Raw genomic sequence first — 14,807 nt, 5'->3', positions numbered from 1 at the left:
ATTTAAGAGGTTAGTGGTTGCATTGGGCTGGAGTGGATGGGAGACTGAGGGTCACAGCTAAAGGGTATGGGATTTCTTTCTGAGTTGATGAAAATATTCTAAAATTGACTGTGGTGATAGTTACTCATATCTGTGACTATACTAAAGACCACTGAATTGTACACTTGCAATGGGTGAATTGCATGGTATGTGAATCACATCTCAATAAAACTGTTTACAATTTTGTGAAAAGGAAAGAAATCAGTTAATTTCCAAAAAGTTAAGCTTAGCTTACTTATTTTTTTTTTTCAAGAGAGTTTGGCTACAAAGTCATTTTTTTATTTTAGTGGGGAAAAAACACACACATAACACATACCATACCTCATTATCATCTTGTATAGTTGAAATTTGAAGTAAGACTTTAGATCTTTTTGAATAATGTAAAATAGTCATGTTGGACTTTTTAATTTAATGATTTTTTGGCTGTGCTGTGCAGCTCACGGGATCTTAGTTCCCCAGCCAGGGATTGAACCGAGGCCTTCAGCAGTGAAAGCGAGGTGTCCTAACCACTGGACCACCAGGAAATGAAGGCTGAAATTTCCTTTACCTACACTAGTGACTTGCATTGGAGTTGATATCCTTTGTGACTGGAGAAACCACAAAAAAAGAGTGTGCTAATAAGTTAAGCAAAATGCACACTCCACAGGGGGAAAAAATTCTCTACTCGAAAGGGCACTGTCAATTATTATTGGATGATTATATCTACATTTTACAAATCATGCTAATGTATCATGAGCTGTAGGTACAATTTTTATGTAAGGTTCCCTGGAACCCAAAAATAATTTCAAGAGTTCCTTTGGAGTAAAAAGATTGGGAGAGACTGCTCTATAGGTAACCATTTATGCTTTCATTTTTTTCTTTATGAAAATATCAGCAGATACATTTATATATTCATATTTCCACAGCTTTCTTACCCAAAGGACAGCATACTGTGCACTATTATGTACCTTGTTTTTTCTCATTTAGCAATATATCCTGGAATCACTGCATAGAGGTAGGTAGTATCTTAAGCAGCTTGGGCTGCCATAACAAAATACTATAGACTGGGTGGCTTATACAACAGAAATTAATTTTCTCACAGTTCTGGAGGCTGGGAGTTTAAGATCAAGATGCCAGCATGGTGAGTTTCTGGTGAGAGTTCACTTCCCGGCTTGTAGATGGCTGCCTGATCACTGTCTCCTCACAAGGCAGGGAGAGTAAGCCCTTCTGTATCTCTTCTTAGAAGGGCACTAATCCCATCAAGAGGGCCACACCCTCATGACCTCTTGTAAACCTAATTAACAAAAGGCTCCATCTCCAAATATCATCACGTTGTGGGTTATGGCTTCAACATAAGAAGGTTGAGGGAACACAATTCAGACTATAGCAACGGGGATTCTTATCATTGCTTTTTACACCTGTATAGTATTCCATTGCACAGATATAATATTCAACCAGTCCTTATTGATAGTCCTTAAGATACACTCTTTTTTTTTTTTTTAAAGGATCTTTTTTTTTTTAGATGTTGGAGGTAGGAGTTTATTTATTTATTTATTTATTTTTGCTGTGTTGGGTATTCATTTCTGTGCGAGGGCTTTCTCTAGTTGTGGCAAGCGGGGGCCACTCTTCATCGCGGTGCGTGGGCCTCTCACTATCACAGCCTCTCTTGTTGCGGAGCACAGGCTCCAGACGTGCAGGTTCAGTAGTTGTGGCTCATGGGCCTAGTTGCTCTGCGGCATGTGGAATTTTCCCAGACCAGGGCTCGAACCCATGTCCCCTGCATTAGCAGGCAGATTCTCAACCACTGCGCCACCAGGGAAGCCCCAGATACACTCCTTTTTATCACAAATAGTGCTGCAATGAACTCCTTGTTTGTATGTCATTCATAGTTTTACCTGTGACTCTTTGTGATAAATTCCTAGAAGTAGGATTGCTAAATCAAAGGGTAAATGCATATTTAATTTTGCTAGATATTGCCAGGTTGCCTTCCATAAAGATTGTATCACTTTGCATTCCGTGAGTAATGTATGAGAGAGCCTAACTCCCTACATCTCACCATCACAGTATGCTGTCAACTTTTGGATTTTGCCAATCTTAGGGGAGAAATATTATCTCAGGAAAAGGGAGAAATATTATCTCAGGGTAATTTTAATAAACACTTCCCTTATTATGAAAAAGATTGTACATCTTTGCCATTTGCATTTCTTTGTCTACTTTTTTTGTATATTTTTCTCATTTTAAAAATCGGGGGGTGGGCTTCCCTGGTGGCGTAGTGGTTGAGAGTCCGCCTGCTGTGGCAGGGGACACGGGTTCGTGCCCCAGTCCGGGAAGATCCCACATGCCGCGGAGCGGCTGGTCCCGCGAGCCGTGGCCGCTGAGCCTGCGCGTCCGGAGCCTGTGCTCCGCAACGGGAGAGGCCACAACAGTGAGAGGCCCGTGTACCGCAAAAAAAAAAAAAAAAAAAACAGGAGGACTTCCCTGCTGGTGCAGTGGTTAAGAATCCACCTGCCAATGCAGGGGATGGGTTCCAGCCCTGGTCTAGGAAGATCTCACGTGCCACAGAGCAACTAAGCCCATGCGCCACAACTACTGAGCCTGCACTCTAGAGCCCGTGCTCTGCAACAAAAGAAGCCACCACAATGAGAAGCCTGCGCACCACAACGAAAAGTAGCCCCCTGCCTAGAGCAACTAGAGAAAAGCCCCTGCACAAAAACAAAGACCCAACACAGCCAAAAAGAAATTAATTTTTTAAAAATTAAATAAAAAATCAGCAGCACTTCATACATTAGGAGTATTAGCCTTTTGTGATACAAGCTGTAATACCTTTTCTCCGTTTGTCAATTTGTCTTTTGAAAATTTATGGTATCCTCTTTCTCTCTGTCTCTTAATTTATCTTCCACAAAGCATATTTATATCTTTATGGTTAAAGTTATCAATCTTTTCTTCTATTTCTTCTGATTTGTGAAATTATTAATGTTTTCCCCATTCCCAGGCTATAAAGAAATGCACTCAGGTTTTCTTCTAGTATTTATGTATTTTCATTTTTCACATTTAGATCTTTTACTCATTCATCATTTATTTTGGTATATTAGAAGCATGAATCTCATGTTACCTTTTTCTATATGGTCTCAACATCATTTGTTAAAAGTTTGTCTTCTCCCCACTGATTTGAGACACAACCTTTTCTTGCATGCCAAATTTCCTTTTGCACCTAGGTCCATTTCTGGATTTCTATTCAATTCCATTGGTCTGTCTGTTCATGTGTCACTTCTATGCTGTTTTAGTTATAAAAACTCCATAACGTTTTAATGTCTTTGAGGGCTAGACTCTCCACTTTTCTCTTAAGGAATTTTACTAGCAAATCTTGCTTGTCTATTCTTCCTTTTTGGAAGAATAGACTTTTTATAAAAATTTTGTTCAACCCTGCAAAACAAACAATCAAAATCTGATGATAATTTCCATTGACAGCATGACTAATATATCACTAAACTTAGGGAGAATTGACGTCTTTACAGCACTGAGTCTTCCAATCCAAGAACATGATACATCTCTCTATTTGTTCCAGTTCATTTTTGTGTCTTTCATGCATGTTTCATAGTTTTTACTCACAGAGGTTTAGCACATTTCTTTTAGATCTACAACAGATATTTTATTCTATTTTTGCTATTTTATTGTTTTGTTTGTTTTTTGTCTGCACCAGGCAGCATGCGGAAACTTAGTTCCCCGACCAGGAATGGAACCCGTGCCCCCTGCATTGGGACCACAGAGTCTTAACCACTGGACCACCAGGGAAGTCCCTATTTTTGCTATTTTAAATGTATATTCTCATTATATCTTCTAGTTGCTTAGTGTCTGTATATATGAAGGCTATTGATTTCTACATGTTAATTTTATATCATGATACTTTACTAAATTTTTTTTACCATTTGTGATAGTTTTTCCTTCAACCCTTTTGGGTGTTCCAACTAAACAATTATCTGCAAAGAGAGATAGGGTTGTTGTTTGTTTGCTTGTTGCTGCAAAACATTATTGTTTCCATTTGGTCTAAGGCTTGAGAGAATGTTCCAGGGTGGTTAAAAAGCTGCCTAGTGGCTACAGAGACAGGCTCAGGCTGAAGCTCTGACATCAGGTGGGGAGCAGAGGGATCCCTCAGAGGCTGCTGGGCTCTGGTGGCTCCTGGTCCTGCTTCAGGGTGAGCCTTTCCAAGAGATACTCTCCCAGCTCAGACTAGGGGCTGGACAGCCTGCAGAACTTAGTCAGGTGGTGGTCCAACTTCTTGATGAGTTTCACTTGTTTATCTAGGAAGTGGCTCTCCAGGAGGTCACAGAGATGGGGGTGGGGATTGTACAGGCAGAGCTCAGGGCATGCAGATCCCAAAAAGCCTCCAGGGCCACAGAGGCTTCCATGGTGTCCAGGGTTTTACACCGCTCATCCTGAGACAGCTTCTGCAGGTCCTGGGAGAAGGTGCGGCCACTGTGCTGGTTTTCCATCTTCAAGAGACATGAGGAACGCTGGCACTTCTCCTGGGCCTCCTTCCCTCAGAGCCACATCCTCGTGGTCAGAATAGAAGCCCAGAAAGAAGTGGGTGTAGGAGGCCAGCAGATGCAGGTTGACCAGGCAGTTGACAATGGCCTCCGTCTAAGTGCAATAATCCTGATGAATCTTGGAGCTCCTTGTTGGTGGGCAATAAGGAGCTAACCTCTGCATTGGCTGGTCCCAGAGTCAGGGGATGGCCAAGAAGATGGTCCTGGAGGTTGTGACTGGAGAGGAGGTTGGAGGGTGGTCAGAGGTTGGAGTCCTAGGTCTCTTCCCTCCAAACACTTGAAACAAGGGACAGATCCACAGGTCTACTGGGCATGCTGCTAAACAGAGGTCATTTTTATCTCTTCCTTTTCAATTATATTTCTTATCTAATATGCTTTCCCTTGTAAAATATGTGTTGGCTAATACTGCCAAAATGATGTTAAACCATAATGGAGATAGTAACACTATTCCTAACTTCAATATTTCTACATTAAGTAAGATACAATGCTAACTATTGGGTAGTATATAAAATCAGGTTTGAATTGTGTCAGGTGCCTTTTTACATTATCTTGTGGGTTCCCCTGAAAACAAACAAAAGAGTTTTTACAAATAGTTTTGGGGAAAGACAATCCCAGGGAATAAGAGGGAGTGAAACAGAGAAACAGGGAAAGCCAGTACACGGATGCATTAACAAATTGGCCACCATTATAGGTAACTAGTGCTTGATTCTGTGGGACCATCTGAGAAGCCATATGATATATTCTGAAGCGTTTACCGGGTCATGAAAGAGAGAAGCTTTTATCCATTGGCTTTTATCGCCCATTGACCAAGATACCTCACACTTCAGGGTTGCACATGCATGAATGCTGAGGTTTCTGCAGGCATCCCATGGTACCATGTCACAAAAGCCCTGGAGCAGACAATAATATTTATCTCACAGTTTCTATGGGTCAGGGATGCAGGAGTAACTTAGCTAGGTGGTTCTGACTCAGGATCTCTCACATGGTTGCAGTCAGGATATCCACAGATCCTGCAATCATATGAAGTCTTAATTAGGGTTGGAAGATTCACTTTCAAGATGACTCATTCATGGCTGTTGGCAGGAAGCCTCAGTTCCTTATCACATGTGCCTTTCCGTTAGTTGCTTGCATGTCTGCTCACAACATGACCACTAACTTCCCTGAGAACAAGTGATCCACAAGGAAAGAGAAACTAAGCTCCACCTCTTGGAGCAAAAAATATGAAAGAATTTTTGCACATATTTTTATTTATTTACTTATTTATTTATTTGGCTGCACCGCACGGCATGTGGGATCTTGGTTCCCCAACCAGGGATCAAACCCCTGCATTGGGAACACAAAGTCTTAAACACTGGACCACCAGGGAAGTCCCTCTAGACATATTTTAAAGTCAGCACACCATCATAATATAGTCCAAATAGATCAGGACTATCTGAACATCCTGAAGAATGTCACATTGGTCCATTATGTCAATAACATCATGTTTATTGGAGCACATTAGCAAGAGGTGGGAAGTATGTTGGTGCCTTGGTAAAATACGTGCTCTCCAGAGAACGGGAGATAAATCCTAGGAAGATTTGGGGGCCACCACGTCAATTAAGTGTTTAAGGATCTGTCGAGAAAGAAGCACAATACTTGGTAGCTTCTTTGGGTTCTGGAGATAGTATGTTTCATCCTGGGGAAACCTGCTCTGACCTATTTATTGGATCACAGGGAGGGCTGACAACTTTGAGTGGGGCCCAGAGCAAGAAAAGCCTCTGCAACTGGTTCACGTAACATTACAAGCAACCCTGCCACGTGGGCCATGCGATAGAGGAGATTGTGACAGTAGGGGTTTCTATAGTGAAAAAAAAGACACGTAAGGAGTATATGGCAAACCCAAGACAACTATATGCCACTGGATAAACAGCTCCTGGTGTGCTCCTGGGCCACGATAGAGATGGAACATGCGGCTATGGGACATCAGGTGACCACAGAGCCGGAACTGCCTATCATGAGCTGGTTTCTGTGAGACCTACCAGGTTACAAGACTGAGTAAGCCCAGCAACAATCCGTTATAAATTGCAGTATTACACAGCAGGTAGGGCCAGAGGCCAAAGCAAGCTACACAAGCAAGTGGCCTAGACCACTAGGTCATCCTCCACTGTCGTACTGGTGCGTCTTCCTAGAACTACTCGCTCATGGAAGAGGCAAAATTCCAAGGTTGATTCCTGGGTGAACTGCCTTGATATCTGGTGTAAAAGCCAAAAGTGGGCCGCTGATACGGAACAGTCTCACTCAGCAGTGACCCAGGAAGAGTGCTGAGGGGACATCCTCCCAATGGTCAGAGTTTTGGGTGGCACATCCGGTCATCTACTTTGTGTAGAAAGAGAAGTGGCCCAGGGTAAAAATACATACAGACTTAACAGCGATGGCAAATAGATCAAGGACCTGAAAGGAAAAAGACTGGAAGACTGTAGACAGGAGGTACTGGAGGTAGGTAGATGAAGAGTCTGCAAACATTTTCTGTAAAGGGTCAGAACAAGTATCTTAAACTTACTGACCGTATGGTTACCAATGCCACTCTTCCACTGTGCTGTTGTGGAAAAGCAGCCATAGATGACATGGAAATAAATGAGCATGGTTTTGTTCCCATAAACCTTTACTTATTTATTTTTATTTATTCTTTTAACATCTTTATTGGAGTATAATTGCTTTACCTTGTTGTCTTAGTTTCTGCTTTATAACAAAGCGAATCAGCTATACATATACATATGTCCCCGTATCTCCTCCCTCTTGCATCTCCCTCCCATCCTCCCTATCCCACCCCTCTAGGTGGACACAAAGCACCGAGCTGATCTTCCTGTGCTATGCGGCTGCTTCCCACTAGCTATCTATTTTACATTTGGTAGTGTATATAGGTCCATGCCACTCTCTCACTTCGTCTCAGCTTACCCTTCCCCCTCCCCACGTCCTCAAGTCCATTCTCTACATCTGCGTCTTTATTCCTGTCCTGCCCCTAGGTTCTTCAGAACCTTTTTTTTTTTTTTTAGATTCCATATATATGTGTTAGCATATGGTATTTGTTTTTCTCTTTCTGACTTACTTCACTCTGTATGACAGACTCTAGGTCCATCCACCTCACTACAAATAACTCAATTTCGTTTCTTTTTATGGCTGAGTAATATTCCATTGTATATATGTGCCACATCTTTAAACCTTTATTTATAAAACTGGCAGTGGGTGGATTTAGTTTGCCAACTCCTGGTACTGATGGACCTAAGGAAGTAGGCAAAAGTGTGAATGTCTTTGTACTACATTTCAATGACCACATGAGAACATCTATGCACAGAAGAGCCATCAGACAGAACAACTCAGTCAGGTGATGTCAGCCAGCCTCTGTTTTCACCCATCCAAGTGCTGGCACAATCATCTCAGGAATGGAATAGGCATTGTGGAAGGATTGGTGGCTATTAATTAGCCCAAAAGCATGAGCTCCCACCCACCATAGCATTACTGCTATGCAATACCTAATCTGCCAGCAGAGGCCAATACTGGGTCCCCAATATAGCGCCGTTCTTCAAGGAGACCAACCAGCCACTTGGAGCCAAGCTGACTATTGCACCCCTCTGGGAGGAGCATAGCTTCATCTTGACTGGAATTAACATATGTTCTAGATATAGTGTTGCTTTTCTGCCTGCAGTGGCTTCGGAAGCACCCTATCTGATGACTTAAGAGTGATCTACCAGTAAGGAATTCTGCATAACATCACCTCTGATCAAGAAACCTAACTTACAGCAAGGGAGGTGTGGCAATCACCATATGACAATGGGATCCACTGATCTCATGCCACACATACCACAGCACTCAGAAGTTTCTGGACTACTAAAGTGATGAACTAGCTTTTTGAAGGAATAGCTGAGGTACTAGCTTAGAGATGATACTCAACAATAATGGGACATCATCTTCCAGGATGTAGTATATACCCTAAATCAGTGTTCATTATATAGTCTTGTATCCACAATAGACAGACTACATGAGTTTGGAAACCAAGAAATGTAAGTGGGAGTGGCCTCACCTACTATCACTCTCATTGGCCACCTGTGGGATTTGAGCTTCCCATCCCCTCAATTTTAAGTTCCAGAGATCCAGGTTCCCAGAGGGGATTGCTTCCACCAGAGGACATAGTAAGTATTCCCTACACTACTGCCCATCATCTTGGGCTCCTTGTGCCAAGAAATCAGCAAAAAAGGAAAGGAATAACCATACTGTCAGGAGTAATTAAATGTTTGTGATCATCAGAAGGAGATGGGGTTGTTGTTACTCAGCGGAGGTGGGGAGGAATGCATTTTGCACCCAAGTGATTGATTCACTGAGAAATCTCTTGGTATTCCCTGCTCAATATTTATGATAAATGGACAGGGAAGCAGCCAAAGTCCAAGAAAAGTATGGTGACAATGGGCTCAAACTACCCAGTAATGAGGGTCTAGGCCACCCATCGGATAAGCCATCTAGATTGAAGATGAGAGAAATCTTGAATTGGAGACTAGAAGGTGGCTAGACTAGAGATTGTGGCTTGAGACCAGCTGAAACAGTGAGGGCTATAGATTGTCCCACTAACCTTTCTCCCAAAAGTCTTCCCAGGAAAGAAGATTATTCAGAACCCTGGAGCTGTTCCCAGATAGAGCGAACTGACTATACAAAGATAGCAGATCCAAGTGGTGCAAGGGATAGACTGTAGTGAATGCTGTGGTGTGCCACACGAAGTTCCCTCTTTAGGACTGAGAGACTCATTTCCTCAGCTGCCAGGAGTATCGGCTGCCAATGGCTCACAGCTGAATCTTTCTTAGAAATTGCTCTGGGCTAAAGAGAGCTGTCTTGCCCTACTCTGGTGGCAGCCCATATTCAATGACTAGGCAATGTTTAAGAGTGCAAAGTCTGCCCCTTGCCTCATTTGGGGGCAAGTCTAAAGGAATATTCTAGCTCTAGGGCTCCAGATCTAGGCATCCGCTGAGTCCTCTGTTGCAACTACTTTGCAGTTCAACTTTTCCATCTAATTCAACCCTGCCTCCCTCCCTAACTTACCGACGTTGCTCCTAAGATCATTCCCTAACACACCTGCACATAAATCTTCTCAGAATCCGTTTCCTGAGAGCCTAACCTAAGACTGCTCTTGTTGCTCTCACTCTCCCAGTCTCCCTTGCAGTTGTTATACAGGATATACAACCCAGGCTTTGACAGACAGACATGTTCACTTTGGAACTGAAATGAAGTTGAAGGCAAAGTAAAGGCAACTACAGAAAACCAAAAACTTTGAGAATTTATTGCCAGCAGACCTCCTCTGGGAGAAACAAAGGGAATTTCTTTTTCGTTTTTTAAACTAATATTTATTGAATGCTTACTGTATAACTGGTATGGTGCTAAGCTTTATTAAATGTTTATGTCATTTAATCATTACCATGACTTTATTCTGTGGGAACTTTTTTTTTGGCCGCACTGCCCAGCTTGTGGGATCTTAGTTCCCCGACCAGGGATTGAACCTGGCCCCAGGAGTGAAAGCACTGAGTCCTAACCACTGGACCACTAGGGAATTCCCCAAAGGGAGATTCTTCAGGCAGAAGAAGAATGATCCCAAGTAAGAGCACGATAAAATAGGAAGTAATGAAAGGCATCAGCATAGGTAAGTATATGGGTAAATAAGTAGAAATGACTACTGATGTTTGAAACAATAACCTAGTATTTGGTGTGGTTTAAAATATATGTAGAGGGCTTCCCTGGTGGCGCAGTAGTTGAGAGTCCTCCTGCCGATGCAGGGGACACGGGTTCGTGCCCCGGTCTGGGAGGATCCCACATGCCGCGGAGTGGCTAGGCCCGTGAGCCATGGCCGCTGAGTCTGTGCGTCCGGAGCCTGTGCTCCACAACGGGAGAGGCCACAGCGGTGAGAGGCCCGTGTACCACAAAAAAAAATAAAAAAATAAAAATTAAAAATAAAATATATGTAGAATTAAAATACATGACTGCAATAGCACAAAAAGCAGACAGAAGATAATGGAATTAAGCTGTACTAGGGTTAGCTGAGACATGGTAAAAGTACTAATTTAAGGTATACTCTAGTAATTCCGGGATGCGTGTTGTCATCTCTAGGATGACATTCACAGAATCATTAAAGAATGTATTACTAACAAAGTAATGAACCATAAAGGAGAAAAATATTAAAGAACAAATGAGAAAATAAATGTTTTAAGATGATAGATCAAAATCAAATGTATTCATACTTTTATCAAATGTATATTATCTAAATACTCCAAATTTAGAGAATTCCCTGGTGGTCCAGTGGTTAGGACTCTGCACTTTCACTACTGAGGGTATGGATTCAATCCCTGGTTGGGGAACTAAGATCCCACAAGCCACTCGGTGTGGCCAAAAAAAACCAAAAACAAAAACAAATTTAAAGATAAAATTCTTAGATTGTATTTTTAAAAAGTAACTATAGGGACTTCCCTGGTGGCACAGTGGTTGGGAATCCACCTACCAATGAAGGGGACACGGGTTCCAGCCCTGGTCCGGGCAGATCCCATGTGCCACGGAGCAACTAAGCCCGTGCACCACAACTACTGAGCCTGCACACCACAACTACTGAAGCCCAAGCCCTCGAGCCCATGCTCCACAACAAGAGAAGCCACCGCAATGAGAAGCCCACACACCAAAATGAAGAGTAGCCCCTGTTCACCACAACTAGAGAAAGGGTGAGCGCAGCAACGGAGACCTAAAACAGCCAAAAATAAATAAATTAAATATTTTTTTTAAAAAAGTAACTCTATGCTTCTTACAAAAGCTACACCTGTAACATGAGGATACAGTGTGTTGAAAGTAAAAGGATAAAAGAAGGTAAAGGTGAAAACACTGACCTAAAGAAAGCTGCTTCATCTATAGTAATATTAGACAAAGCAAACTTTAAAAAATAATATTACTAGAAATATGAGAGACATTTCATAATTAAAAAGAGAAAGATATAATAATTCAAATTTGTATTTGCCTAATAACATAGCTTCAGAATCTATGCAGGAAAAAAACATAACTAAAAGGAGAAATTGACAAAAACTACAAACATAGCTGGCAATTTTAACATATCTCTTCCTCTAAGTGATAGAACAAGGCACACAAAATCAACAAGGATACAAAAGACTTGAACAATGCAATTCACAAACTTGACATACATAGAATATTGCACCAACAACTGCAGAATCTCCGTGCTTTTAAGTTAAAAAACAACTTAAAAAAGGAAAAAGAAAATTTGAAAATCTCCAAATGTTTGGAAATTAGGTGATTTTTTAAAAATATTTATTTATTTAGGCTGTGCCAGGTCTTAGTTGCTGCACGCGGGATCTTTAGTTGCAGCATGCGGACTTCTTAGTTGGGGCATGCGAACTTCTCAGTTGCAGCATTCGAACTCTTAGTTGCAGCATCTAGTTCCTCAACCGGGGATCAAACGCGGTCCCCCTACATTGGGATCACGGAGTCTTACCCACTGGGCCACCAGGTAAGTCCCCTAGATAGGGGTCCCCAACCCCTGGGCTGTGGACTGTTAGCGGTCCGCAGCCTGTGCGGCACTGGTCTGCACAGCAGGAGGTGAGCGGTGGGCGAGTGAGCGAAGCTTCATCTGCCGCTCCCCATCGCCTGAACAATTCCACACCCCCCACCCTCCACCCCCACCCCGTGGAAAAACTGTCTTCCATGAAACCAGTCCCTGGTGCCAAAAAGGTTGGGGACCACTGCCCTAGGTGATATACTTTTCAAGAGAGAAGGTATATCATAGTAGTGAAAGGGGAACATCAGATATTAAACATATTGACATTTAAAAAGTAAGAGGATATTTTGAAGAACTCTGCCAATAAGTTTGAAAATTTAGATGAATGGACAGATTCCTTGAAAAACTATGAAAACTGACATAATAAGAGCTGAAAAATCTGAATAGTTTATTTATTTATATTTATTTTTTGACCACACTGCATGGCTTGTGGGATCTTAGTTTCCCGACTAGGGATCAAACCCAGGCCCACGGCAGTGAAAGCGCCGAGTCCTAACCTCTGGGCTGCCAGGGAAGTCCCTGAATAGTTCTATTATTATTAAAGGAGTAGAACCCATAACTTCAAAATTTCCCACAATACAAACTCCAAGCCCATGTGGCTTCACTGATCAGTTCTTTCAGACTTTTAAGGAAAAAATAATACAATTTGGGGGATTGTGTTCCCCCAAAAAGATCTGTTGTTGTTCTAACCCCTCGTATCTCAAAGTGTGACTTCGTTTGGAAATAGGGTCATTGCAGATGTAATTAGTTATAGATGAGATCACATTGGAGTAGGATGAGCCCCTAATCCAGTATGACTTGAGTCTTTATAAGAAGACAGCCATGTGAAGACACAGAGAATGCCATGTGAAGATGAGGGCAGAGATTAGATTGGTGTGTCTACAAGATAAGGAACAACAAGGATTGCTGGCCATCACAAGAAGCTAGGGGAGAAATGTATATTAGTTAGGGTTCTCCAAAGAAACAGAATCAATAGGAATACAAATAGATATAGACATAGATAAATTGTTAAATCAATCGATCTATCTCTAGATAAATAGATACAGAGAGAGAGAAAAAGAGAGATGTATTATGAGGAATTGGTTCTAGTGATTATCGAGGCTAAGACCCACCCTCTACCATCTATAAGCTAGAGACCCAGGAAAGCTAGTGGTATAATTCCAATCCAAGTCTGAAGGCCTGAGGACCAGGGGAGCTGATGGTATAAACACCAGTCCAAGGGCCGGAGAAGGCCAATATTCTAGCTGAACAGGCAGGCTGGATGGGACCGAATCCTCCTGTCCCCTGATTTTTGATCTATTCAGACCCTCAATGGATTGGATGATGCCCACCCGCATTAGGAAGGGAAATCTGCTTTACTAAGTCCACCAATTCAAATGCAAATCTCATCCAGAAGTACCCTCACGGACACACCCAGAAATAATATTTAATCTGGGCACCCTGTGGTCCAGTCACGCTGACACAAAATTCACCATCAGACCCAGAGAACAGACTCTCTCTCAGAGCCCTTAGAAGGAGCTAACTCTGCTGACACCTTAATTTTGGACTTCCAGCCTCCAGACCTGTGAAAGAATACATTTCTGTTGTTTTAATCCACCCAGTTTGTGGCACTTTGTTAGGGCAGCCCTAGGATACTAATATACAATCTTATATAAACTATTCCATTGAATAGAGAAAGCAGGAATAATTACCAACTCATTTTATAACACAAGCTCAATATAACACAAGCTCAATATAACAAAAATCAATTGTATTTCTACATACCAGCAATAAATAATGAGAAAATGAAATAAAAGATACAATTTAGATAGTATTAAAATATAGAAAATACCTAGCAATAAGTTGAACAAAAGATATGCACATTTCTACATAGAAAACTAAAAATTATCACCCACAGAAATTAAAGAAAACCTCAATTAATATGAAAAAGTAAAAATTTTCTGGTTTCATCAATGGGAAGACTTAATATTATAGGATATTAATTCTTTCCAAATTGATCAATAGATTCAGTATACAAAGCCAATAAAAAAATTCCAGCAGCTCTTTTTTGTGGAAATTAACATGCTGATTCTAAAATTTATATGTGTATTAATCATGTTTTTTATTTTCTATATTTCATGCCGTTTTCATATCTCGGGGGCCTCGCTAATCCAGGAGAGACTGCCCTCCCAAGGCAAGCTAATTCCTAGAGATAGCAAATGACCCTCCTATGAACGAGCCTTTCGTGTCCAAATCAAACAATGCAACACCCATACCCCCACAGCCACCATCTTTACTAGGCTCTCACCGGGCTCTTCTACTCTAGGCCAATACTTCCTTGCCCTAATGATCCCAGAGCCAGGTACCAGGTAACTCAAGACAGAGTCTATACACCAAAACTTGCTGAAATTATTCAAGCAAGCCAGTCCCAAACCTGCTTAGCCTGCTTACCCTGCCTCTCCTCTTCTTTCCCATGAAAACCACAAAAAAGATTCTTGCCCATGCTTTCTCCCTGTTCCTTCTGCCTCCTAATGAACCCTGGTGTTTCTCCATGTGGCCCTGGGTAGGCTGGCATGTCCCGCCCTCTTGGGACTGTGAGTAACAAACTATCTTTTCAAAGGAAGCCATCTCCTGATCTGTTGGCCTCATTATACATCAGTAATAATAATAAAACCTACATTATAAAACAATATGGCATT

The sequence above is a fragment of the Tursiops truncatus genome, chromosome 14 (assembly GCF_011762595.2).
Source record: "Tursiops truncatus isolate mTurTru1 chromosome 14, mTurTru1.mat.Y, whole genome shotgun sequence".
Classification (NCBI taxonomy): Eukaryota; Metazoa; Chordata; class Mammalia; order Artiodactyla; family Delphinidae; genus Tursiops; species Tursiops truncatus.
The sequence above is the reverse complement of the archived record's forward strand: the minus strand, read 5'-3'. Positions refer to the sequence as shown.